The sequence below is a fragment of the Lacerta agilis genome, chromosome 7, assembly GCF_009819535.1.
Source record: "Lacerta agilis isolate rLacAgi1 chromosome 7, rLacAgi1.pri, whole genome shotgun sequence".
NCBI classification, from domain to species: Eukaryota; Metazoa; Chordata; class Lepidosauria; order Squamata; family Lacertidae; genus Lacerta; species Lacerta agilis.
Window position 1 is genome coordinate 27,337,119 of NC_046318.1, and position 25,628 is coordinate 27,362,746.

A 25,628-nucleotide genomic window follows, 5' to 3' on the forward strand; every position below is an offset into this window, starting at 1 on the left:
GGCCAAAGAGTAGGTAAATATAATTCTGTGCTATTATTAATACTTGCATTATAGAGTGAACAATATAAACTATGTTTTAAAAATAATCTTCTAGGTCTGAGTTTTGAAAGTCAGTGGCATATATCATAGCTGTCTTCTGTTGCATAGAATTTAGAGTGCTTATATATTCAACCTGCCCTCTGATCTAGTGCTGCAGCTAAATGTCAGGTCAGTCCATTGGGGGCTGCCCTGACATGTATTATTGAGAACTGGATGGACAGGCTGGATGGAATTGATCCAATTCAGCTTTGTCTACCTGCGTACCCAATTCAGCATCAAAACAGATTGGGGGGGGGGGGTTAGCCAGGGTTTGTGCCACAGGAATCCACAGTGAGTCTATCTTCCTTGTGAGGAGACACATCCATTCTGCTAAGAGGTTATGTGGGTCTGTACCTCATGTTGAACCATAGAGAGATAATAGGGATACTGTTGCAGTACCATCCATCCTGCTGCCTAGAATTCCCTCCTGACCAAGGTAGTCTTGGAGTTAGTGCTGGAGGATCCCAGGACTGTGTATTGAAATTCATTGTGTTAGTTTGAGTCCAGTTCTTTAATTCGGTAAGCTCGCATTGAATCCTGATTCTCTTTCTGAGGCATTAGCTACCCCTCAGGTATCCAATATGGGCACGCCTTTCAGATACCCTCATATCTTAGGAAACTGTCTGTACCAACCTATTGGCGTTTATTTACCAAAGCCAGACTAAATGTATTTCCATCAGAAGTGCTAAATGGTAGACTGAGAGGCATCCCTTATCAGAATAGGCTTTGTTTATGTTCTCAGGACGTCGATTGTATGAAGCATATCTTACTGCATTGTGGGCAGTACGAGCAAGCAAGGGACCAACTGATTAAACCCCTGCTGGCAAATTTGCCAGGAAAATTTGAAGCCTCCCATATTAAATATCTTTTGGATGACAGGTCTAATGATATTACACTGGTTGTGGCAAAGTTTCTTTCAGAAGTTATAAGAAACAAAGATTATCATGCTTAAGACAAAACAAAATGACTGCCTTGGTTTCTCTTTCTTGTGTGGATGGCTGTCTTAACTGTATTTTGTTTTGAAATTACTCTGTGGGTCTTTGGACCACAATAAAGATTCTCTCAACAACCCCTCACAGCTTGGTGCCATCTGCAAATTTCCTCTATTCATCTGAGTAATTGATAAAGATGTTGTAACAACACTGCGCACAGGTCAGAACCCTGCAGCACCTCACTTGTCCCCTTTTTCCCAGGATGACAGAGAATCATTGGTGAACAGTCTTGTATTCAGTCAGTCAACCAGCTACAAATCCACCTAGCAGTAACATTGTCTAGCCCACATTTTACCAGCTCCTACAAAAGAATATATTGGGGGACTTTGTTGAAAGCCTTACTTGAAATCAATATGCTTTACTTCCACAGCATTCTCCTAATCCATCAAGCAAGTAACTCCAACCAAGCAAAAAAGAAATAAGATTAGTCTGGAATGACTTTTTTTTTTTTGTAAACCCATGCTTGCTCTTAGTAATCACAGCATCCTTTTCTAAGTGCTCCTAGGCTGACTGTTTAATTATCTGTCCTAGGACCTGGTATGTTTTCCATTTGATTTCAAGGTTTTAGTGCTGGCATCGAAGTTCTAAAGAGCTTCAGACCTTGATGTTTCCTGGAGTGTGCTCTCTTTATACCCTTCGGCCTAGAGAGGTCTATTGGGAATGGGGTCTTTTTCCGCATCCCACCTCTGAAAGCTGGGCATTATGTGGAGTTGTGGGAGACAGTCTATTTGTTATGACACCCTAGTTGTGGAATTTCCCTGCCCCCTTGGAGGCCTGATTGGCACTGCGATTAGTTTTATTTTGGCACTAAGTTAAGACCTGGCTATTCACTCAAGTATTTGGGGGCCATTAGCTACAGCTCTGTTTGAGCTGTTTGTACTGATTTTTTTTGCTGCTGACAATTAAATTTTATGCAGAGTACAGTCGTACCTCAGAAGTCAAACGCCTTGTGACTCGAAAGTTTTGGCTCCTGAATGCCAGAAACCCGGAAGTGAGTGTTCCGGTTTGTGAAAGTTCTTTGAAACCTGAACGTCCAATGTGGGTTCTGCGGCTTCTGATTGGCTGCAGGAGCTTCCTGCAGCCAATTGGAAGCTGCGCCTTAGTTTCCGAATGTTTTGGAAGTCGAACAGACCTCCTGAACAGATTCCATTCAACTTCCGAGGTACGACTGCTCAGTGCCTTGCATGTCTTCTGGGATGTCCCGGTTGCTGTCTGAATGTGCCATTCCCTGACAAGAGGAGAACGGCGTCACTGGCATATGTTAAAACTCAATGTAGGAACTGGTTGCTTTTGATATTCCAAGGATTAATTTATATTTAATTTATATTTATGACTGTATTGATTTTTGTCATTTATGGTTTATGTTATTTTATGGATTATAACTTGCTCTTAGATCATTTGATATAGAAAGGGTTAGAAAATAAAGTTAATGATAAAGTTGTACAACTGTGTGTATTTGGGCAACGCTGTTGTAAACTACAATGATGATGAATAGTAAATATATATTTCTGACTTCCTAGTTTCATATAATAGTTAATTTTATTTCTCCTGTGAAGCAATTATTGTAATTATTGAAAACTAATTTTGACTGCCATAAAATGTCAGTGATTTTCAAATGTATGTATTCAAGTGGACACTTACATTTCAGCTGTAAGGCATACTTGATTATTTCTTTGTTCTAAATTGCAATATGAATTTCAGCTACAGATATTTTTAGTAGAATAGGCAATGCCAGCTGAAACCTGCCTTTCCCCCCTTCAGATCTTTGAAATAGTTTTGAAAAAAATTGTAATAAAGTTTTCAATACTTTCTAACAGTTTCATGCAGAGATGAGAACTGGTCTTGAAATATGTTTTAAATAGTGGTGTGATCCAGAATTGTCTACGAGGGAGTAGATGTATCTGAGAAGTCCTAACCATTTTCTATGAATACTTGGATCTAATTAAAGGTTTTATTTGCAACATGGCTGCCACTCATCCCCGCCCCCCTTCATTGAAAGTACAATACTGGCAAGGAAAGTACAAGATGCTGTAGTTTGTGTTACTGATACTGCACAGGGATAAACGTCACTAGACTAGTTTGAGGTTGTTAACCATGCTGCAAATATATTGGCTGTATTTGCATGTCAATGTAAGCCATAAATCATGCCTTACTGTATGTTAGTCAGTTGTACATGCTTCTTTTTTCGACTCATGCCGGAAGGGAACAAATTATTATCCCTGACTTAGTGTTGCATCTGAACCAAGGATCTTAGTTTGTTTTGCTCCCGACAAACCATGATCTGTAGCAAAGGTTTGTTCTTGGCTTATTGATTCTGGTTGGAGCAAAATACCACAATCCCTATGTTTTACTGATTAAAAATTGCCACCTGCTGATTAATAAACTAAAAGTTGATTAAAACTCTCAGTAAAAGCTTGTGGTAAGAGGAAACAACAACAACAATGATAATGGTGATAATTTATTATTTCTACCCTCTCAATCTGGCTGGGTTTTCCCAGCCACACTGGGTGGCTTTCAACAGAAAATTAAAAACAGAATAAAACTTCAAACATTAAAAACTTTCCTAAACAGGGCTGCCTTCAGATGTCTTCTAAAAGTTGGATAGTTGTTTATTTCTTTGACATCTGATGGAAGGGCATTCCACAGGGCGGGCGCCACCACCGAGAAGGCCCTCTTCCTGGTTTCCTGTAACCTCACTTCTCACAGTGAGGGAACCACCAGAAGGCCCTCGGTGCTGGACCTCAGTGTCCGGGCTGAATGATGTGGGTGAAGGCGCTCCTTCAGGTATACTGTGCCAAAGCCGTTTAGGGCTTTAAAGGTTAGCACCAGCACTTTGAATTGTGCTTGGAAACATACTGGGAGCCAATGTAGGTCTTTCAGGACCGGTGTTATATGGCCTCAGCGGCTAAAAGATCAGATATAATTGCCTTGAGATGTATGAATTGATTAGTTCTGTTTTATACCCTCCATTTCTAGTGATATGAGCCTTCATCTGTACTTCTAGTGTTTTTTTTCTAGGTTGGTGGTGGGAGGTAGGGATATCTTGGATAATTTTTATGATAATTGTTATGAACTTTGCAAGTTATGTACTATATGGGAAGGATTCAGCAAGTGAGACACATCAGTAGAAGCCTGAACAAGAACTTTGTGTCTTGCACAACAGAGCTTCCCCCTTGCCCTCTTTGCCCCTTGAAATTGTTTCAGAGTAGGGAGTTGGGAGAACTCCTAGAATGGTGGGGGGGGGAGGGGTGTTACTCCATATGGCAAGCAGAAATGCATGCCCTGACAGAACGATTGGCATAGCATGATGGTGAATTATTCCGTATGTCTTTACTGAGATACGCAGTGTATTCCTTACTGTTGCCTGTTGAGCAGATAATGACGAGTGAGGGTATGCAGGTGATGTTTCTGTTAATGAAACTAGCTTCAAATTGCAGCCTTAAAATAGTGCAAAAAAGAGGGGACATAATGCTCTTGTGTAAACATATAATGCTCCCGCAATTAGAATATTGCATGTATGATACTGGCTAGCTCAGAATGAAGAACTGGATAAGGTATAAAAAGAGCAGTTAAAATCTGGGAGGGAACACTTTGCACTCCCCTTTTTCTCCCACTGTGCACAAACAGGTTTAACTGTATGCTTGCATTTAAATCAAGTTTTTTGTTTTTTGCTTGAGAAAGCATTTATAAATTGTGAAAACTCACATTGCTGAGATTATCAGGCACAGGAATGTTAAAGAGTATTTGGCTTCACAAGCAGAGCAAATCGTAATAAGCTGTGACTGAATAATTTGTGTGATGTATGTATCGCACATTAGCACAGTGTTTTCAAGTTCAGACTCACAGTGTGTGTGTGTATGCACGTGTGCGCGCACACCACACACATGCAAAAGGGGGAAAATGCATTTCTAGCAAGACTAGTACATAATCTGTCCTGAAGGGTTATTAAACACAACCATAATTGGTAATTTTGGGAGGGGAGAGCCAAATAAACTGTTGCTATTCAAACTGAAATCTGTTCATCAGTGGCTTAATTGAATAATGTATTGCATTTTGTTAGACAATCAAGTATTAGCTGTTAGTGTATTCCTTTTGACCACCTTCCACCCCTTTTTCAAACGGCATGTGGTAGCTCCCAGATATAGGCATGCATTCTGGAATACCACATCTGACAGCTTATATTCAGCTTATGGAGCAACAGTGGAAGGATTTGTCCTTATTTGTTTCAGTTTTATGTGAATTACCAATTGATGTGGTCTGTCCTGTGTAGTTCTTGAGTGGGGGAATGGATGTGTAGTATCATTCTTTTACGACGGGAAAGATGTACATCACTGGAGCTGCTTAGTAATTGGAGGTTTTACTTGATCAGCACTGTGCTTCTGTTTACTTGCCTGTTTCTCTCTGCCATGTCTTCCCCAGGAACCACTGAGAATAATCGGAAGAATTCTTGTAGGTGAAAGTTTACTAATGGTTTTCGTCTTTAAAGCTCTTATTGTATTAAAATGCCAGTTAAAATAATTTGTAAGCTATTTTTTGAGCTTTTGTTTTGCTTAACTTGTACTGTGTATTCTGATAGTGGAATAGCTAAAGATCTTATTTATGTAGCTAAGAAGAGTAAATGGAAAAAAATATTCCTGCATATTTATAGCAGGCATTGTTTATTCCTTTGCCTTGATTATAAAATGAAATTTTGCAGGCATGAATGTAAGCTGATGATGATCTAGGTCTGTAATTATGTAAGAGTTCATAGAAATGTACATTGCCAGGCATTGGATAAAATTTCCTAGTACACACGTCTTTCTTTAAAAAAGAAATCATTAAAATTAAATATGATATTAGAGAACAGTAGTCAGGAATCCATTTCTGTTGAATCATTTCTGTAATGTTGACTGCTGGCATCCTTTAGTACAAGCATGTTTTAACATGAAGCAGGTGGTTTCGTATTTGGTAGATTGGAGAAAAAGAGTGGTATTAGAGTGGTATACCAAAGCAGAACCGTTTTTTCTGCTAGTTATATATAAATGAGAGTTTGGTTTCTGATGTGTTCCTTTTTGCTTTTAAAGCAGTCATTGCAAAGTCTTGTTTTTAAAAGAGCATTTCCCCACATGTGTGAAGAATGAAACAATCAAAATCACTTAATTTTTTAAAAATCTTTTGACTAAAATGTCACATAAAAGATGCAATTTTGATTTTTTAATGTTTCAAATACATAGTCTATACATGATTAAACTATATACTTGGTATAAGATATATGCTTGGTATAAATCCTAGTGTAGAATATGTTTTCAGACAGTTGGGCAATGTTTTCAGATTAGTGTTATCAAAAATATGTTATTGCTTTACTCCATTTCCACTATTATAAATGAATGAATGAATGATATAATAATGTACTAATTCAAAAATGGCAGAAATTATTATTCAAAGTGAGAATTCCATTTTACAGTTCTTGCTTTTTAAAAAAAGGCATAAACTCACATTTCTGCGAGTTGGCACTCAGAATTTTGTGTGTTATTCTTTACAGTCTTCACTCTTCTTGCAGTGTCTTTTCGTTGCTTTGTTTTGTCCTGTGTTACATGTTAGCATGTGTGTGTGCGCGCGAGTGCGCGCACATGTTTTAGTTAAGCCAACACTGAAGCTTCTCTGAAGTCGAAAAGAGCCTTTTCCAGTACTGAGTTCCCAGATGTTGTTAGATTACTGCCCCCATCACACTACCATGGGGAAACTGTGCCAGTGACAACATGCCCACATGCTTCCCCTGTCTAGGGTTTATTTTGGAGGCCCAAGGTAGAGCTTCACATGGTCATTCTGTTGTGAGCTGGCCTCCACTGCACCTGTACAGACATTGACAATTAATGCACGAGAGGAGCACAACCCCAGTTGTATCCCCGTCAGCTCTAGGCACAGTGTGCAATGACCCTGCTTCTGTCAGTCTGTAGGCATACCTACAGGCCAGGGGTTCAAATCCCTTTGTTTAGTACACCTACTATTGTATGAGCACAACATACAGTCTCAATGGAAGAAGGAAAGCCTGCACAGCATGTTACCATCATAGCTATATGGGCAGAGTACATGCAGCCCTACTGGGACAAAGGTTCAATATCATCTGGTGACACAAAGACTCTTGCCCCACAGCCCAGGGGTCAGTACATGCAGCAAAAGGCATTGACAGCATCAACCTCCAGAGGCTCATTGTATACAACACTGGACTGGGAAGCAGGACATGGCAGTTTCAGGTCCACCAGAAAAAGGGCAAATGTAGCCCCCCCACCTACCTTTTGTATGCCTGGTTAAAGTCATGTCAGGCAAAAGAGAATGTGATTTCAGGACTTGAAGTCATGCTGCAAACACCATGGAGCAGTGCCTGAAACCATATACTATAACAGCTGACAACAATCAAGCACATAACAAGCCATTTGTCTTCTCTTCTGCCAATCTCAACACCTGCATAGATGCCAGGAATGCAGAAGGAATCCTAGCTGGGTGAAACAGCTCACATTTTACACACAAGGGACCCAGGTTTCAATCTGAATATAACCCCATACCAGGCACACCTGAGCTAATCAGAAGAGTGCTGCATGGTGCCAATAACTCAGCCTGTGTATGGGCCAACAGTCCCTTTCGTTTGCCTCCTGGCAACCTATGTGATCAATCCATTACATACGCTGCTATTTTGCTTGATAGGTTGGTTCTGCTGGATAGCACCATGCAGGGCTCCCTGCCTGCTTTTATTTTCATTCCCTGCTGTACATCTCAAGAGTCATGCTAACCTCATGGTAAAGGATCCTTGATTGAACGGGGTGAAGGGCCACTGCTTCTAAACCCTTCAAGCTCTCAGCCTCTGTGATTTCCATCCTGAGGCCAGCTGAAGCCAAATCATGCTAGAGTTTGGGAAAGCAATCCTTATCTATCCATCTCTAGGAATAAGGAAACAACACATATGGCAGTTATAGCACTGATTGATCAGCATCTGGTGTGGGGTAGAACTCAGTAAATCCTGCAAGGGAAAGGCAAACGTTTGGGATTGGCAAGATGCCACTCCAGCAGGGTGCTTGTCATGTGCTTTGGACCAGCCATACCTGCTTCATGTTAGGATTATCTCCAATTGTTGCAAAACTGTCTGCCATGGAGCTTACAGTGGTAGCTGCAGAACAGTCAGCCTGAGGAGACCCAAGAGTAATGAGTAGTAGGCAGCAGCTGGATTATAGCTGAATCTGGATGCAGCATAGGTAGAAAGGCAGAAAGAGACAAGGGAGAGTGGTACCACCCAAGTGCTTATGTGTTCCTACTGCAGTGACTGTGAGTACACACTACTTTTTCATCCTTGGGGGATACAGTGGAAGTCTGAGTGTGATCTTGCAATGCATTAGGGATAATGGGGTTCAGTAGCAGTAGATGAATTTGAGTGCTTGGCCTTTGCTAACAGCTTACCTGCATGTTGGGATGAGTGCTTCACCTTAATGTGGAAAGTATTACTTTCTGCTAAAAGTACATTTTACTATTAACAGCAATGCGGTTCAGGGAAGACACAATGTTCATGTATGGCTGATGTAGGGATGGGATACACGGGAAGCATTTGGAACAATTCTGCATTGCGTCATGGTTGCCCCTGATCTTACCTGTGTGGGGTGCTCCATCCTGGCACCCTCTTTATTGGAGTGAGGTTTGGTGTTGGATATTTGTATCTGGATTATAAATATAATGTACCTGTTAGGGTTCTAGGCAGAGAAGCAATGCACTGTTTTCTATGAGTAGTTTGGAGACAGTGACCTTTGCTAGAATTAGTCCTTGTAAGCTCTAAGTGTGTATGGTGTGGGACCAGAGAAATGTAGCAGCATGTAGCATGCCCTGTTACCTTGAGTTGTGGTTTCCCTGCTTGTGGTTAATATATTGGTGATGATATGCTGTGGTTTGGCATTGAGTTACACCATACTTTGAGACACAGGTGGGCTTGTGGATCGTAAAGTCAGCAGTTTGAATCTGTGTGATAGGGTGAGCTCTCGGCTTTTTCCTAGCTCCTGCCAACCTAGCATACCCGCGGGAGTAGATAAATAGGTACCGCTACAGCGGGAAGGTAAATGATGCTTCCGTGTGCTCTGGCTTCTGTCACAGTGTCCTGTTGCGCCAGAAGCGGTTTAGTCAAGCTAGCCACATGATCCAGAAAGCTGTCTGCAGACAAACGCTGGTTCCCTTGGCTTGAAAGCGGAAATAAGCGCTGCACCCCATAGTTGATTTTGACTGGACTTAACTGTCCGGGGTCCTTTACCTTTATACTATGGTTACCAGATTTTTTTCAAGGAATCCAGGGAGACTTTTTTTGGAGGGGGGATTTCATGCTTTATTTTAGGGTTGCAAAGAGTTCTTGACCTTTTTTGGGGGGGGAACCCTAAAGTTGTCAGGCGTGCACCTGAGCAAGCGAGTAAAGGCGCTCGCTGGTCTTGGGAAAACACGCATTAAAACACACACAAGGCACTGGCTTCCCCTAACCAGGAGACCACTGGAGGGTGAGTGCCGTCTCTATGGATATTCAACTGGCATGGTGGTGTCTCGTTACCAGAGGTGGACAAACAGTGGACTCGCACACAGCCCTCCTCACAAGAGAGGCTGCTGATGCCGGAGGAGGCGCGGAGGGAGGGTGGGAGGCTCTGTCTCCCGAGAACGTTTCAACCGCCACCCCCACGCCACACTCCCGGCGGGAAGGCAGCGCAGCAGCACCGGGGACAAGGCGCCGCAGCGCCTTCCTTGCCCCCCGTTAAACTCACCATCCTCTGCAGTGGCTGTTAGAGAGGAGGGAGAGAAAGCAAAGGAGCCCGTCTGCTTCCTCCCCCCCATTTCACCCTCAGCCCCCGTTTTTGCGCCTCTTTGTTCCCATGAGAAGCTACCGCCGCACTCTGTCTCTCTCTCTCTCTCTCTCTCTCTGTCTGTCTGTTTCGCAACATGGCACAGCTCTTTTCTGTGCTTCTCCTACTCTTCTTCACCGCCTCAGCGCTCCCCCCCAAATTGGGCACGCAGAGCCCATGGCAGAAGAGCGTCATGGGCTGTTCTGCTGCAGGCAGCTCTGCGCGAGTTCGGGGCGAGCGTTGATCGAGGAAGTGAGCCAGAAAGCAGCTCTCTAGCTCACGCCTCGGTTTAAATAGCATCCCCCCGCCAGCAGACTGGCTGGAACTTTGACACAACTGGGACCCCTGGTGCTGCTCGCTGCCATGGCGCCCGCCATGTTGCCTCGCCGGAAGTCTCCAGGCATAAATCCGGGGGCATTAAAATCCTGGGACATTCTGGGGACAGATTTTGTCCGGGGACAGATTGGTGAATTTGGGGACTGGGACCGCGGACGTCTGGTAACCCTACTTTATACCATATGTTACACTCTGTTGTGGCAACATGGGTAGGGTGGTTACCAATAGAGAGGCAGCAATTTTAACCCCCTCCCATTGAGGTCAATGAGAGAAATTTCTTGGCACTTGGTCTGGGGCTTATATGAAGTTCCACTGTTGATAAGCATTGCCCGTAACTTGAAGATGTATATAGGATACAGCATGTGTTCTGCTTTAGATATTATACTGGCGGAAAATGCCAGATATATGGGTGAATCTTTCACAGCAGTATCATACCTGGTATTCTACCAATATAGCAAGTCTTCTCGAATCTTATAGATCCTTAACTGGCAAATTTTCAGAATAAGATTTTGCCATGATGTATGGCTAAATAATGAAACAAAATAATTTTTTGTTGTCAATTGCTCCATTGGGAAAACATCTAAGTGGTGATGGTGGTGAATAAAACAATGATAATCTGAAAAAGATTGGCAGCACAGATATCACAGTGAAGGTTTCGTTGCAGCACATATTTGTACTGAAAACCAGTCTTCATACATTTAGATGTTCTTATAAAAAGCTCACTATTACTTGAACTAGCCAGACAATATTCTACCACTCGAGTTGTTTATGCTAATCTTCATGAATGATCATCATTCATACTCACATGCAACAGTATAGATGATAGTGTGGGTTTAAACAGTAAATTGAGCGGTCAAGTTTGCGTGTTCAGAGTACTTGGTAACAATAATATAAATGAACTTAAGAGACTTTTACAACTAACTTTGAATTCTTAGTTTGGTTTTGAAGTGCTTGCTGGATAGCTGACTGAAGGTAGGAAGAAACTAAGAGTAGAATTCAAGGTGAACAGATTTGGGGAGGGTGCAGGGGGGCATGTGGAGTGGGGAGGAAAGTCCTGTTGCGCTAGCAGGACTTATTGGCTGGCTTCTGCTAGGGCAACAGCTTGGTTGAATCTGTCCCAGAAAGCGGCCTCAGTAGGTCAAAATCCAAATTAGGCCCTAGTAACATGGAAGGGCCATGTTGATATCAATAAGCAAGGTACAAAAGATGTTACTTTAAAATGAAAGTTGATACAGAGAGTCAAGCTCTCTTAGACCTCTGCCCGCAAATGGTTTATAGAACAGCTTGTTTCCATAGGCTTAGATGCTGCAGAGCTGGATGACTAGAGAATAGATGGTCATAAATCAGAGATTAATAAAGCTGAGTATTCTGAGTGCTTGGAATGTGTTTGCATTAGAACTTTGATTTTAGTCAAGACTTGGGAATGCTTATGTAGAATCCATTATAAATGGAGGCTGAAAGCTTAATAAACTTGCTGGAAGATTTAGCATGAGGGATTGTTTCCTATAGTGCATCTGAAATAGTGAACAGATGCAAATAGCTTTGAAGTAGAAGTGAGTGATTCATAACCTGATACAGAAATAATAATAATAATAATAATAATTATTATTATTATTATTATTATTATTATTATTTATACCCCGTCCATCTGGCTGGGGTTCCCCAGCCACTCTGGGTGGCTCCAAACAGAATATATAAAAAGCAACAGAACATCAAACATTAAAAACTTCCCTAAACAGGGCTGCAAGGAAGTATTGTATGGATCCTGAATAAAAGTAAAACATGAGTCAAACTAGAGTTGGTGTTAGATAATGAATGAAAAGTGTATGAAAATATATTGTCAACAGCTAGTCTGACCTAGACACTGGAGGCATTTTTTCCAAGGAAGTGGCTTGGGACCTCATGGAATGCCTTGAAGAATCTGTTAAGCAGTCTAACTCATCAGGTCATGCAGACACCTTTCTTTGAGTTTGGACAGCTCCCTGCACCACATCATGGATCGAGCTTCTCCCTCTTCCCCTGTAGCCCCCAGAGGCTAAGACAGAGGCAGACCTGGTGTAAGACAGATAATGGAAGAGAAATGCTTGCCTGGCTTCAAGGAAAGCAGAGGTCTACTGAGCAGGAGGGGCTTCCCCAAGTGCATCTGGTAAGTAGGAAGGGGGTGAGTTGGCTGTTCAACAGCTCACAATAGTGTTCTCTGGACAGCTTTCCTTCCAGTTCAGTCTGTCTCACTCTTGTTTACCTTGTCTTGACTCCTGATTGACTATAGATCTGATCATGCCTGGAACTCTCTTAGCTCTGGGATTACCATTTTAATAGGCCCACTGCTCCATAACGTTTTGTACATGCATGTGCTCATGTGTAATCTTCCCAGCAGTAGAAAACAAGCACAGTAGGGAGTATGTTGGACTAAATGTTTTTTCCTGGTGATGTTGGGTGGTGTGTTTTTGGTTTTAGATAGGTTGCCACATTACTTTATTAGCAGGGATGGGGAAGCTTTTTGGCTCAGCAGGTCAGATTCTTAACTGTCCCTACCCCTGCAGACAAACCTTTTGGACACTTGTGAATCATCTGACATCATTATGATTTTCGATGATTGATAGGTGCATTGCCTTGCCCACCTGTCAAAGTCTCCTTTTCGGTGTCTCCAAAGTGCCCGACAGCCAGCTTGGTTGCTGGATGCTCATTTTTGTATTTGATATAAGAAGGAAGCCCCAGTTTCCCTATCTGGTAGTAGTATCTTGCCCAGCCCTATACTTGAGATCTCTGTGGTCTTTCCCCCTACTAGCCACAATCCAAGGTTGAAAGAGATGCGCTGACAAGTTAAGTTTCAAATGAACACATTCCATATAAGAGTAATGCATTAAATTCAAAATAAATACAGTAATTATGAAGACTGCTCAGGCTAAGGAGTTCTTTGGGTCTGCTTTTATTTTCTGGACTCAAATAGAAAATACCTTACTCTCTGCAACTAGAACATTAGCTTAAGCCTACTTATTATTTTACAAGAGAAGTTACATAAAATAATGTAATTTTATCAAAATAACTGGATGATTGGGATGTATCCAATGGTATCTTTAGAGCAGACCTATTCAACATTGCAATTTTCAATTTTTCCATCTGTTGCAAGCATTGGAGCTTGCCAGATAGAATGATCTCACCTCTCCTCTCCCTGCACACTGTTCTGGGGATTCTCCCGACCTGCTCAGGCAGCTTTGGGAGGAGGAGGGCAAGAATAGGGGGAAACCCATTGTGCAAGTTGAAATCCTTGTTTAGGGCTTCTAACAGGACTGCTTAGGTGAATCCCACCCATTGAAATTAATGAATGTGACTAACTTGGGTTTATTAATTTTGGTAGGTCTACACTGAGTCGAACTTAGTTTGATACAAGCCATTCACGCTATCTTGCTGCTTTCCAAAGAGACTGAAGGCACTAGTTCTGCAAAAAGAAAAACTCAACTATCTGAAAATTTAAGAACTGTTGGCATTTAGCTAAGAAGAACAAAAACTTCCAGGTCAATGCTTCCCAAACAGGGGAACTTACAATGTTTGAAATTGCTGTCTCTTTTTTGGACATGAAATGGTCCTTCAAAAGGAAATACTTGCTTAAAGTAAGGGCTATTTGTTTTAGAACTCTTAAGGCAGAGTCTATTTGATATAATGTAAATCCTAGAGTACATTGTGACTTTTGATTTAAAATGTGGCATGACAGTTGAAGTATCAAATATAGTCCTGTCAAAGCTAGTTTCTGTATCAAGATGATTCCCTACAGAGAGCTTTCATATAGCCGTAAGGGTGAGCTATTGAAGGCATAATAAAAAAGCTTAACTAATGCATTGACAAAACTAACCTGTAAATATTTGACTAGACTGCAAAGATGAAACAAGGGTAGGTATTGCTTACAAGTTCATTGTGTAGCAGATATTCTCAGCTTTCAGAATTTCCACACCCACTTATCTCCCAACTTGGTTTTTGAGAGGTCTCATAGCTCCAAAGGGGAAACTGATAGCACCACCACCATAACCATCAACTGCCATTTCCTTTCACAACAAAGTACACTCATTATCAGACACTTAATATGCCCTGACCTCATTCCTCCCATCTGTCCCCCCCCCCCAGCATGGCTTTATGGCAGTTCCCACAGTTCCTAGTGTGTTTCCCCCTCCCACTCACAATAGTTTCAGAACTACCATGGTTTCCTCAGTGGTTTTCAAGTTTATCATTGTTAACAAAGATGTCTGCCTTCATGGTAATTTTGGTAATTACTTTCTTCTTAATGGTCTGCTTCCAGATGTTGAAACCTGGTCTGTGCCTTCTAGAAACACATTACTGTAACTCCAGACAGGTGTGATATATGCAGAGCCATTCTTGAAGTTAAACAGACTACCTTGCTCAGAGCGGTAATCTTTGACTAGTGAAATCCAGCATAATAAGGACATATTTTATTCACTAGTTCAACTTCATTTCAGTAACTGATCTAAGTAGTCAGTTCAGTTGCCTTCTCTTCTTCACCATGCATAAGCACATAGATGGAGGGGTGATAGCCTTCTGTGTAATTTTATTAAATGTTGTCTGTGTTCTATATGGTTTGCTACCTGGCCTGAAGTCTTCTTGTTAGGGTAACAAAGTATCTAACAAAAATGCAAGACAGAGGATTGAGAATTCTAGTCTGTTAGCTTTAGAACAAGTATAACTGTTTAAGATGTGAATACTGCTCAATTTTGTATAGTAAGGCAATTGTGTGTTTTGGAATCATTTGAGATACAGACTGCCCAAGTCATTATAATTCCTTTTGTGTAATGCTTGATAAAATTGAAGTTAATATTAATTTCTACTTGGACATCCAGTTTTGTGAATAATAATAATAAATTTATTACCGGTACTTATACCCCGTGCATCTGGCCAGGCATCCCCAGCCACTCTGGGCAGCTTCCAAAAGGATATTAAAAGCACAATAAAAGGTCAAACATTAAAAACTTCCCTAAACAGGGCTGCCTTCAGATGTTGTCTAAAAGTCAGATAGTTGTTTATTTCCTTGACATCTGATGGGATGTCCATGAGTGGAATGGACTTCACTTAGGGAATGGGACTTTCCCTTCCTCACCTTTGCACTTCCTGTGTACTCCCACAATCTGCTGTAGAAGGCTGGTGGTCCTTGTTGCTTGAGCAAAAGTATGCTCTTTTGACAATTTTCATGTGACTTTGAAAATCCAGTTACTATAAATGTATTGATATATTTTTAGTTCATTACACTGAACAGTTTCGTTGTGCATCCTCTTTGTTTTTATGTTATCAGTTAAGAATGTAACACATATATGAAAATCTCAACATTCATAGTACTTTATCTTTAAAAAGCTCTCTAGTGAGTAGGCTGAGCAAGCTCTATAGGTCAATGACAATAATCAAATCTCTAGCAGAAATCCAAAGCTACCCCTTTAAATCTATCTAGTATCAATTTAGTTCTCTTGAGTCCCGACTCCCATGAAAAGGCTGGGAGACCAGATGTAGCTTATGGTGTGCTCTGTAGGTCACCTCATTTGGGCTGTGATGGAACAAATGAGTTCTACTCTTGAGAATAATTGCTAGAATTGTTTTTCTGGGGAAGTTAATTATAAATTATAAATACAAATGTTGTTGTGTACATCTTATGTTATTCTAAAGAACTGAAATGCTAGTTTTACAATAAGTGAATTGGATGCAGATAACCAGGTGAGGTTTAACTGAAATAGGAAAGTAAGTTTCTCAAATAGAATCTTTAGTATGTTGACAGATAATCACCTATACATCTTTTATGTTTATTTAGTTCTGGTTTCTCTGGAAAGCTTTTTTACTGATAGTAAAGCCTAGTGTTGTTCTTCAGAAATGGGTTCTTATTTCTCTCATCTGCCTGTTGAGGATGACAGTAGGAATGTACAAATTGTTAAGAACAGGAGGTTGTGTTGGTAATACACCTTGACCCAGAGGGCCATGGTTAAATTTAATTTTATTGCATGGAATTGGCATCACTTGTATTGTAAACGAGTATTCTGTGATGAGTGCTATGGAATCATTAGCCATAAATGTGAAAACTTAACATCAGACTCTTAAAATTAGTGAAACATAATGAATTATGAAAATGAGTAAATTTGATCTTCCAAATGATTACTTGAGTTTTGTGAACACACTCTAATTTCTTTCTGTAACGTGACTAGAAATTGTTTTTAATAGAAGCAAAGAGCCTCAAAAATTAATCTGCAACTAACACAGTGTGAGTGACTTCTAGCCTTTCTTTATAGGATGGTGATGATGATTCAATTTATTGTCTCCTTTTCATCAGCAGGTCCCAGAGCAGGTTACAACAATTTAAAGTTAAATAATAAAAACAGTTAAAACAAATTGCAGTCACATGAATAGGGTGGATCCTGAGAAAACCTATCTCAGATGTCAAAAGCTAGGGTAGAGGGGTGCCTCTTCAGCATAGCCACTTGCATAGATGTGTTCATTGCCTTAAGTTAAACTATTTGTTGTCTGTCATGACTGCGACTGAGGGGATGTTAGAGGAATGATCAACAGCAACATCCAAAGTATGTTTCTCCATTGAGCTTGCTCCCTAATAAGAGTGCTTGGGGTTGTATCCCAGTTCACTAGAGGTACCTAAATGCTGAAGGGAATTTATGTATTAAGGTATTTTAACAGAAGGGAAAAAGAAGGGGAATGAGAAGCATGTGGAAGACAGCTAAAATCTTACTAACACTCACAATTAACAGACACTACTTAGGAGACAGGTTTGTTTCACAGTAACACTTCTCACAGTAAGGTAGCTTATCAATGCGGACTTGGAAAGTGTAGGTTGACATTTTGAGTTGACTTTAATGACAATTCTTTACAGATTTTACAGACAGATCGTCTTTTCAAATGGATTGTGGAGAAAACCCCATCTTAATAAGATTGTGCAAGGCTTGTTTGTATTGATTAGGAAAGAACTTGCAGTTCTTTGACAGAAGGGAGTGCTGCTGAATAGTAACTAGAATGAATGTGTTTGTTATGAGTCAGTAGCTAAAGCTTTGAAATTTCATGGCTGGCTGATTCTTTTGCAAGTTGATGCCTTTTATAGGAGAGTGCCTAAGAATAATATAGCCTATCTTCTGCTTTATCTCTGTTTTCCATGCAGTCAGAGAGAAACTTACACCTGAACTCCTAACCAACTATATTTTTGTTTTGTTGCCATTTGTGTGGTCAATTATCTACAGCCCAAAGTGCTTGCAATCTGCAAACTCTTGAAATGATAAATAACAATGAATGAATGATGAATCACCAATGAAGGAAAATACTACTGCTCATGATATCAGTATTTACAAAGTCCATTTAATCTAGATGATTCTGAGAAAAGTGAGGGCATAAAACTGGACAGAGTGCTCTAGACATAGGTCAGTAAGAAATGTGGAAAGGGTTTATCACTGCTAAGAAGCAGCTGTGATTGTGGCTTCTTTATGCTATGACATATGGTACACTGTATACCCTAAGGCAAAATAGGTGTACAGATGCAGCTTAGAATGCCTCAGCTAATTCTATCTAGTTCAAATGCTATCTAGTTCAAAAACATAATTCCAGAAAGTAATATGTTGGCAAGTAGATAATTTATGTACTTTTTGTTGTTGAATAACTGATATAGTTTAAGGACAGTGAAACATTATTGCAGACTTAAATGGCTTTAATGACGACTCTGCTAAGAGTGTTTTTGCTTTTTAGAAAAAAATATATTCAAAAACTTGGAATTTTGTAGATTTTCATTGGTGGTGGTGGCAGTAGCAGCACTAGAGGGAGTGATGGAAAGACATGTACAAAATCATTTTGAAAGCTATGGGGAGGTTGTAATGCATCACAGTAATTTGTACTTCAACAGTAGGAGCTGGGAGAGACTTAGGGAGAAAATGCAGTTGTTAAAAACAGTTGAAACATTGTAATAAATAGATGGCAGGAAACAGAAAACCATCGCAGTTACTGTGCAGTTGACTGGGAGCAAAATGACCCAAGACAGAGGCTGTTGTCAGTTGATGATTTTCCAGGTAGTCAAATCCACTGAGGTAATAGCATTAGATCCTGTCATCTTCAGAGTTGCAAGTGTACCATTATGCTTGTTCCAAAGACTTTGCTTAATGTATGAACATAGGAACTGTTAGTTCAAGGAAAAAATAAGAATAAAAGGATAATTGCCTAGGTGCCAGTTTGGGGCAAATACCCTTTGGTGACAGAACCCCAGCAGAGATTTAAAGTCACAGAATATGCAGCAAAGTACAGCGTAGAAATATAGGGTGGTTGGACCTTTAAACTATGCCCCTCTAAGTGAGTTCCAAAATGTCCCCTTAAAATGTTGCTTTCCAAAGTTTCCCTCTGCCCCAGCATAGAAAAATACCACGTTTGGGAAGATAATAATGGTTTACTTACAAACTCTCCAAAGCTCCGATTCATGTGCTTTTCAATCCAGCATTCAAAAAAGTTTCACAGGCAATAAAACTTAGTTTAGTTCCAAAGTGGTCAAAGTTCTTAAATTATTGGTTATAGGAACTCAGGAGCAGATTGTGAGAGCCATGCGGTTGAGCTTGAGCAACCACCTCAAACCTCTTCACACGCTGAACCTCCCAAGTAGATTGGAGAAGGACAATAATAGGCTTGATTACCTGTTTTCTCCTAAGGTGGTAAGGGAATTTACTTAGCTAAACTTGATAGGACAGTTTACTGATATTTAACCCTTTATGCATTAATTAGACTTAAGCATGTTCATTATATAGGGCTGGTTATCTCACATGAAACAGTATGACATTTAACATCATACAGTGTTTCTTCAAAACATTTATGAAGAAGCCCCCCACCCCCCATTTCAGGGCCAGTTGGGGACCTCAGCAACAGTTTGACTCCAATCCTATTAACCAGTGGCCAAGTTCAGTTCATAGCTATTCCTGTGCAGAATTATAACCAACTGGGAAAAAATCAAGTGGGAGATGTCCTGTGAGTAATTCTGACTGAAGTTGTTCCCTTGTGTTCTGCCCATTCACTCTAACTGACACCATAACACCTGTCAGAGTGTTTTGATGCAGAAGGCTAGAAGATTGGGGCCCATCTATATTTACCACAGAGCCTTTAGTTGTATTCTTTTTTTTTTTAGATTCAATTTCAGTTCAATAAAATAGAAGATATATTTTAATGTGGGGGAAGGAAGTCTCAAATTCTAGGAACTGCAGATTTCCCTAGTATTACACAATACCTTTTGTCATTTGGATGAACAATACAAAATATCCGTGAGGTCATTGGGAGCAGAGAGCAGCTGCTGAAACATACATTTGTAGACCAGCTGCGTCTTAATGTAGACTTTAAAGTTAGGTGATTTTTTTTGTCCCCATCCTGCAAAAACAAAGACAGAATTCATGGAAATGTCTCAAATTTTAAATATAGCACTGGATTATTAATCTACCAGTATATCTAAAGTACATATGAGCTTTGATACTTTAAAGTTAAATGTATTGAATTTAATATCTTTCCCTACATGCTTTTTTGGATCTCTGTACTTTCTACATTTTTTTAGTGTCTTTAGTTCTTGACTGCTTTGTTTCCGCTTGACTCTATAGTAATATTTCCGGTAGTGCATTTGGAATGATGGGCTTCCTCCAGCTGCTTTTACAAAGCAAAGTATCTAGATGTGCTCACTGGTGGTATTGATTCTTGTGGTCTGCAGCAACTTAAAACAATTCGATGCTACTAGTATAGGTAAGTAAATAGGTGTGTAGGGAACTACCTAAAAGTAGTATGCTTACTACAAGGAGAACTTCTTTGCAATTGCATTGTTTTTGTTTCTTATCTTGAACAGTAATGTTACTGAGGGTAAGTTTTACAGATGTGTTGTGAGTCGTGACTGCTTTCAGGTGGAAATAGTGCTTGCTATTTTGTTATAATTAGTTTCATGGGAAAAGCTGTGTTGTGTTGAAAAGCAATTTTGAGTTTGAACTTTGTGTTTTGTGTGTTGTGTTCAAGAAATAGGATGGCTATAAATATTAGTGTTTTTGGTTGGGTATGGTTCAGTGCTATCATGTTGTAATTATTTTGGATGATTCCCTCTTCAGATTGTATAATTCTAATGCAAACAATGTTTGGAGTTTGAAGCAGGTAAATTTCATCTGCCTCCTGACTCAAACTGATGTAGCCCATTGATGCTACATAGAAGTACAATTAGTAAGGTTTACAGTTTGTGTGCAAGGAATTTTCCTATATATTAAGTTGGAGGACATGGGCATAGCCAGGATTTTTGTTAGGGGAGCATAACTTACATTATTGGTCAGTTAGTTAAGTATTTCTTTTGTTTTACTTGATCTGGGGGTGCAGCTGCCCCTCTGCCTGCCCTTGGCCACACCCGACCTTCCATTGTCCCCAGATAAGCTTAATAAAGGTTATAGTGACATGTTGAGAAAAGTCACACAGGGAAGTTGTGATTAGATGGAATTGCTTGCTTGGCGAATGGGAATGAACAACTATTTTCATGTCAGAGAGAGTCAAATTTGTTAAGGAGGAAAGCTTTCTTTAAATAAACATGGAAGAGGAAATTGAGTGTGATTGTCTGCTGAGTAAGATTGCCAGATTGCAGCCTAGCAGCACTGACCTTAGGGACATTAATTGTACCTGATTGCTGGTTGAGAGAAGAGGGTTTGCTTCAAAAGAGACAACTATCTAACATAATGTCTAGGCAGTGCTGGAACAGAGTATCTGTTGGTCTTGTTCTTATTATCTTTCTAATGATTGATGGCTTTCTCCATGAAAAGGCACGAGAATGAAACCACTGAGAGAACTTTACATTAAGGGGTGGCATAGAGATGTCATAAACAAATGTAACATTAGCACTTGGTAATGAAGTGAGATTGAAGTTGAATGCTCTTTCATAATGTTTTACAGTTGGCATTATACTGCCAGATATGAACACGTCTTGGAGAATTGTTCATACCTGCACCAATATTTTGACAGCATACTTGCATTTATTACTTGTACAGCTTCAGCTAAATAATTCATAAAATATGTTAAAGAAATGTGAGCAGTTGAGTAACTTGTCTTTATCATTCACCACCAAACAAGCAAGCAGTTCATTGTGCTTTGGGCAAAAGGCCTTAATGACATTCTTACACATTAGTCTTTTTAAATGTGTATAGCTGCCCTGTGCTGTTTCAAGTTGCTGTACCACCAATACCTGCTCACTTAATCAGTATATTTTTGCTTCATTGCAGCTTGGCACAGAACAGTTCAGTTTTGTATGAAAATGATTCTCTGAATCAGCAGGAGTTCAGCCCAACTGCTAATGTGCACTTCTAGAGCAGAACAAACAGCCCAGTCATGGGGCTTGGTGGAAGGAGTATGATTTAAATATGTATGCTGCATATCTTATTTTTCTATGCTTAAAATGTTTGAACAGTCAATTTTAGATGGGCAGTGCAAATCGTTATGCATCAAAGAAACCTGCTAGGTGTTAAAACATTTACCAAGGCTGTAACTGTGGTTGTGAGATGGCAGCTGTTTCATGTGATGCTCAATATGTTCAAGTTGTCTCTTCTTAGTACACAACAAGTTTGTTCTAACACACAGCTTGCTCAGCCTACTCACTATTGAGCTTGTAGTATGAGCCCATTTCTCAGTCACCTGAACTATTGAATTAGGCAATTACATAGGGTAAAGGTAAAGGGACCCCTGACCATTAGGTCCAGTTGCGGATGACTCTGGGGTTGCAGCGCTCATCTTGCTTTATTGGCCAAGGGAGCCAGCGTACAGCTTCTGGGTCATGTGGTCAGCATGACTAAGCTGCTTCGGCAAACCAGAGCAGCGCACGGAAACGCTGTTTACCTTCCCACCGGAGCAGTACCTATTTATCTACTTGCACTTTGACGTGCTTTTCAACTGCTAGGTTGGCAGGAGCTGGGACCGAGCAACGGGAGCTCACCCCGTCGCGGGGATTCGAACCACCGACCTTCTGATCAGCAAGCCCTAGGCTCTCTGGTTTAACCCACAGCGCCACCCACGTCCATAAGTGAGAGTAATTGTGGAGTTTTGTTTTCTCTATTTGCTTGTTTAAAAGTGTTTATAAAGTGCTTATAATTTTGAAAACCTAATATACAAATATTGTTAAAAGAAAAATACAACATAAAACTAATAAAACTGTAGTATAAAAGCATATTAAAAACACCACCTTCAGGAATTCAGACAAACAAAACAGCCCATTCTTACTGTTCAGGGAAAGATTAATCAATGCGGAATCAAGTTCCTGGCTGGTTCTTAATGCACATACTTGCATGGATCTTTTCTGCCTGATCAGTACCCTGCTATTGCAAACACATTCCTATTTATAGTAGGATCAAACCACGGGACAGTGACAAGTCCACTCTCTGTGTGTAAAGGAAATTCTATAGAAGAAAGTGACACACAAGTCAATAATATATTCTTTATCATATATTGATCATCAATATTCTGAAAAGTATATATAAAGTCTTATACAAAAGCCACAAGGACTTTTAACCTGACAAGTCTGAAAACAGTCTTACAGATGTTAAACACAGTCTTTAGATTTCCTTTATACTGGAATAACCCTGATAGCAGATGAAACGTAGCTTTCTAGTTTTAGGCTCACCTTTACATCTTGGAGACTTGGGGATATGAACAAAAGCCCAACTCCCCCACACATGTAAACCTGCACTATCTGGTTCCTTCCCAAAAAGCATTCTGTAGGGAATAGCACCCGTGGCAGTAGTAAAAGTATGATTCACTAAAAAATTTGCAGACAGAAGAGCTTTTCCCCAGACCTTTGCATCCTTTTGCAATCCGGCATCAGTTAACAAGCTGTCCTTTACAATTTGTATGATACCCACGCGTCTCTCGACAATTCCATTTTGCCAAGGACTATTTGGACATGTAAGACGATGCGTTATTCCATGGTGTTTAAGCCATGCCTGGAAATGATTACTTAAATATTCGCCTCCTCAGTCACTTTGGAATTGAATAACTGGCCTTTGAAAACGTTTTTCTGCCCAAACCTTCCAGGACTTAAAAACATCAGCACATTCTGATTTGTTTCTTAACAAATATAGCTATGAATATCTTGTTTTATCATCCTCAATAATTAGACCATATCTAGATCCTCCCTCACTCTCTGAAAAAGGACCAATTAAATCAGAATGAACAAGTTGCAGAACATGTGTAGAAATTCTATCACGTCTACCTGGTATTGGTTGCAACTTTGATTTTGCTTGCTTGCAAGTAGCACAATCAAGATATGTGCTGCACTGGTTAACTTTTAAAGCTTTACATATTTTTTGCATGTTCACCAGATATTTGAAACTTGAACGCCCCATTTTTCTGTGCAAAGCATGGATGCAGTTTTTATGTGGGCAATTAGAGTTTTGCTGACATAGCTCAGTTATCAACACATCATTTTTTCCAGCTTTAGCTATATTAGTGACCCCTTCACTGGGTGGAGAATGCTGTAAATAGTACAAGCCATCCACCATTTTTGTAGAAATAATTACCTTGCCCTGCTTCTTAATAAAACACTCATCACCCTCAAAAATAAATTCAAAACCAACCTTTGTAAGACATGAAATTGACAAAAAAGAAAATTCTAGTTTTTCAACAAACAATATATCCCTCAATTCTGTATCTAGACATGGTAGATATACCGTACCTATACCTGAAATTGAACAATGCCGCCCATCAGCAAGACAAATGCTGTCTTTGCCCTTTGGTAATTTGCTGAGTGTTGTAAAACAGTCAGGGCTGTTCATTATGATTCTGGCAGAACCAGAGTCCAAAATGTAGCTGTGTGGGAAAATGTTCTTTTTTCTTGCGGCAGCCAAGACGAAATGCGTCCGCTTTTCTGTCTCATGTGAACCACTCGCTCTTGCTGGGATTTTCACATGACAATCTTTCTTCATGTGCCCAAACTTGTGACACCGAAACATTTTTTCACTAACATGGCATGATCCGTGGAGCGCTCTTTGATCCCATCTCCTCCTGAGAATCTGGGTCTCTGGCTGGCAGTGCGACTGGAACTCTCCCAGTCGGCCTTCTCACTCAGCTTTTCCACGCGCTTTTCAGCTTCCTCCTGTAGACGGGTTGTTACATACGCAATCGATAAATCTTCTTGCCTCATGCTTTGAAGAGAAGCTATCACAATATTAAAACTTGGTGGAAGACTGGATAGCAGGATAGAGACTTGATCCAGGTCTGGAATTTTTTTTACCTCTCCTTTGCAAGTGGACGAATAACATGCACAAAGTCTGGAGGTGTGTGGTTAAACATCCACCTTCAGGTAGCACAGTTATGTACAGCTCCTAGTTAGTCCAATTATTGAACCAGCGCTGTCAGACAGGTGTATCTGACGTAGACGATCTCAATATTGTTTGGCAGAGTCTAAATCTGCAATGTGCAGAACCTGTGGTTCCTCTAGAGCCAACAAAAATTGCGCTCTGGCTCTATCATCTTCATCACGTTCTCTCTCAGAAGGTTGTGGATTCAAACCATCTTTTACACAGTGCCAAAGTTTATCGCGTTTTAAAACTAATTCAAGCTTGAGAGCCCAAGTCAAGTAGTTCTTAACATTCAGACGTTCCATCTGGGCAGTGTTGCCAAGATTAATAAACTGCGCAGTTTGCTGAACTGACATGGCTTCTGCTCCTTGCTGCACTGGGTCTGCTTCTTCAGTACGCGGCCTCACCACAGGACTTTCAGTCCCCTCGGGGTCCTCACCAACAGCACCCTGATTCTCCAGCTTTAGCAATTCGCCATCCATAAAACTCGGGGCACCATAACCTGATGCGCAGCGGGAATTATTTAAGCAGAGTTTTCATTGAAACAATTTTTTTTTAAATTAAGCTTAAAATAAACTACTTCTTAAAAATAGATCACATATAGAATACAGGCTCTTTATACTGGCACACACTCTGAGAGAAACTAGTCACCACAGTCAAGCTAAGTAACTCACACAGCACTGAACGACATCTACAGACTAGAATGGCAGTTATGGCAGTTAGACTCCAACAGCTATTCCTGCTTTCATGCGTCTTCATCACATGACAGAAAGATCATGGTGCACTTAAAAAACCAGAACTGTTTCACCTCTGTACAGATGAAAAATGGGATTAACTACTGAAAAGCAATAATGCATTGCTACAGCGTGTCCTATTTTATTTTAAATATTCAGAGAATCAGGGGAAATTGGGTTGAGATGATCCTTTTGCTTGGCTGCTAATTATTGTATGGTTGCTTTCTAGCATCATGCTTTCTTGGTCTTCTCTTCTGCCAGACAACTAATGGCTGCAATTGTCCAGATTCTTAATTTTGTCTGTTTAACTGAAACTTGCACTCACCATTAAGAAACGGCTCA

At 40.3% G+C, this 25,628-nt stretch overlaps 1 protein-coding gene across 5 annotated transcripts in view; it reads left to right on the forward strand.

Moving 5' to 3' along the window:
- The window catches only part of DTNBP1 (dystrobrevin binding protein 1), a 46,672-nt gene that overhangs the window by 13,728 nt on the left and 7,316 nt on the right, over positions 1 to 25,628 (forward strand). The gene's annotated exons all lie outside the window — the stretch shown is intronic.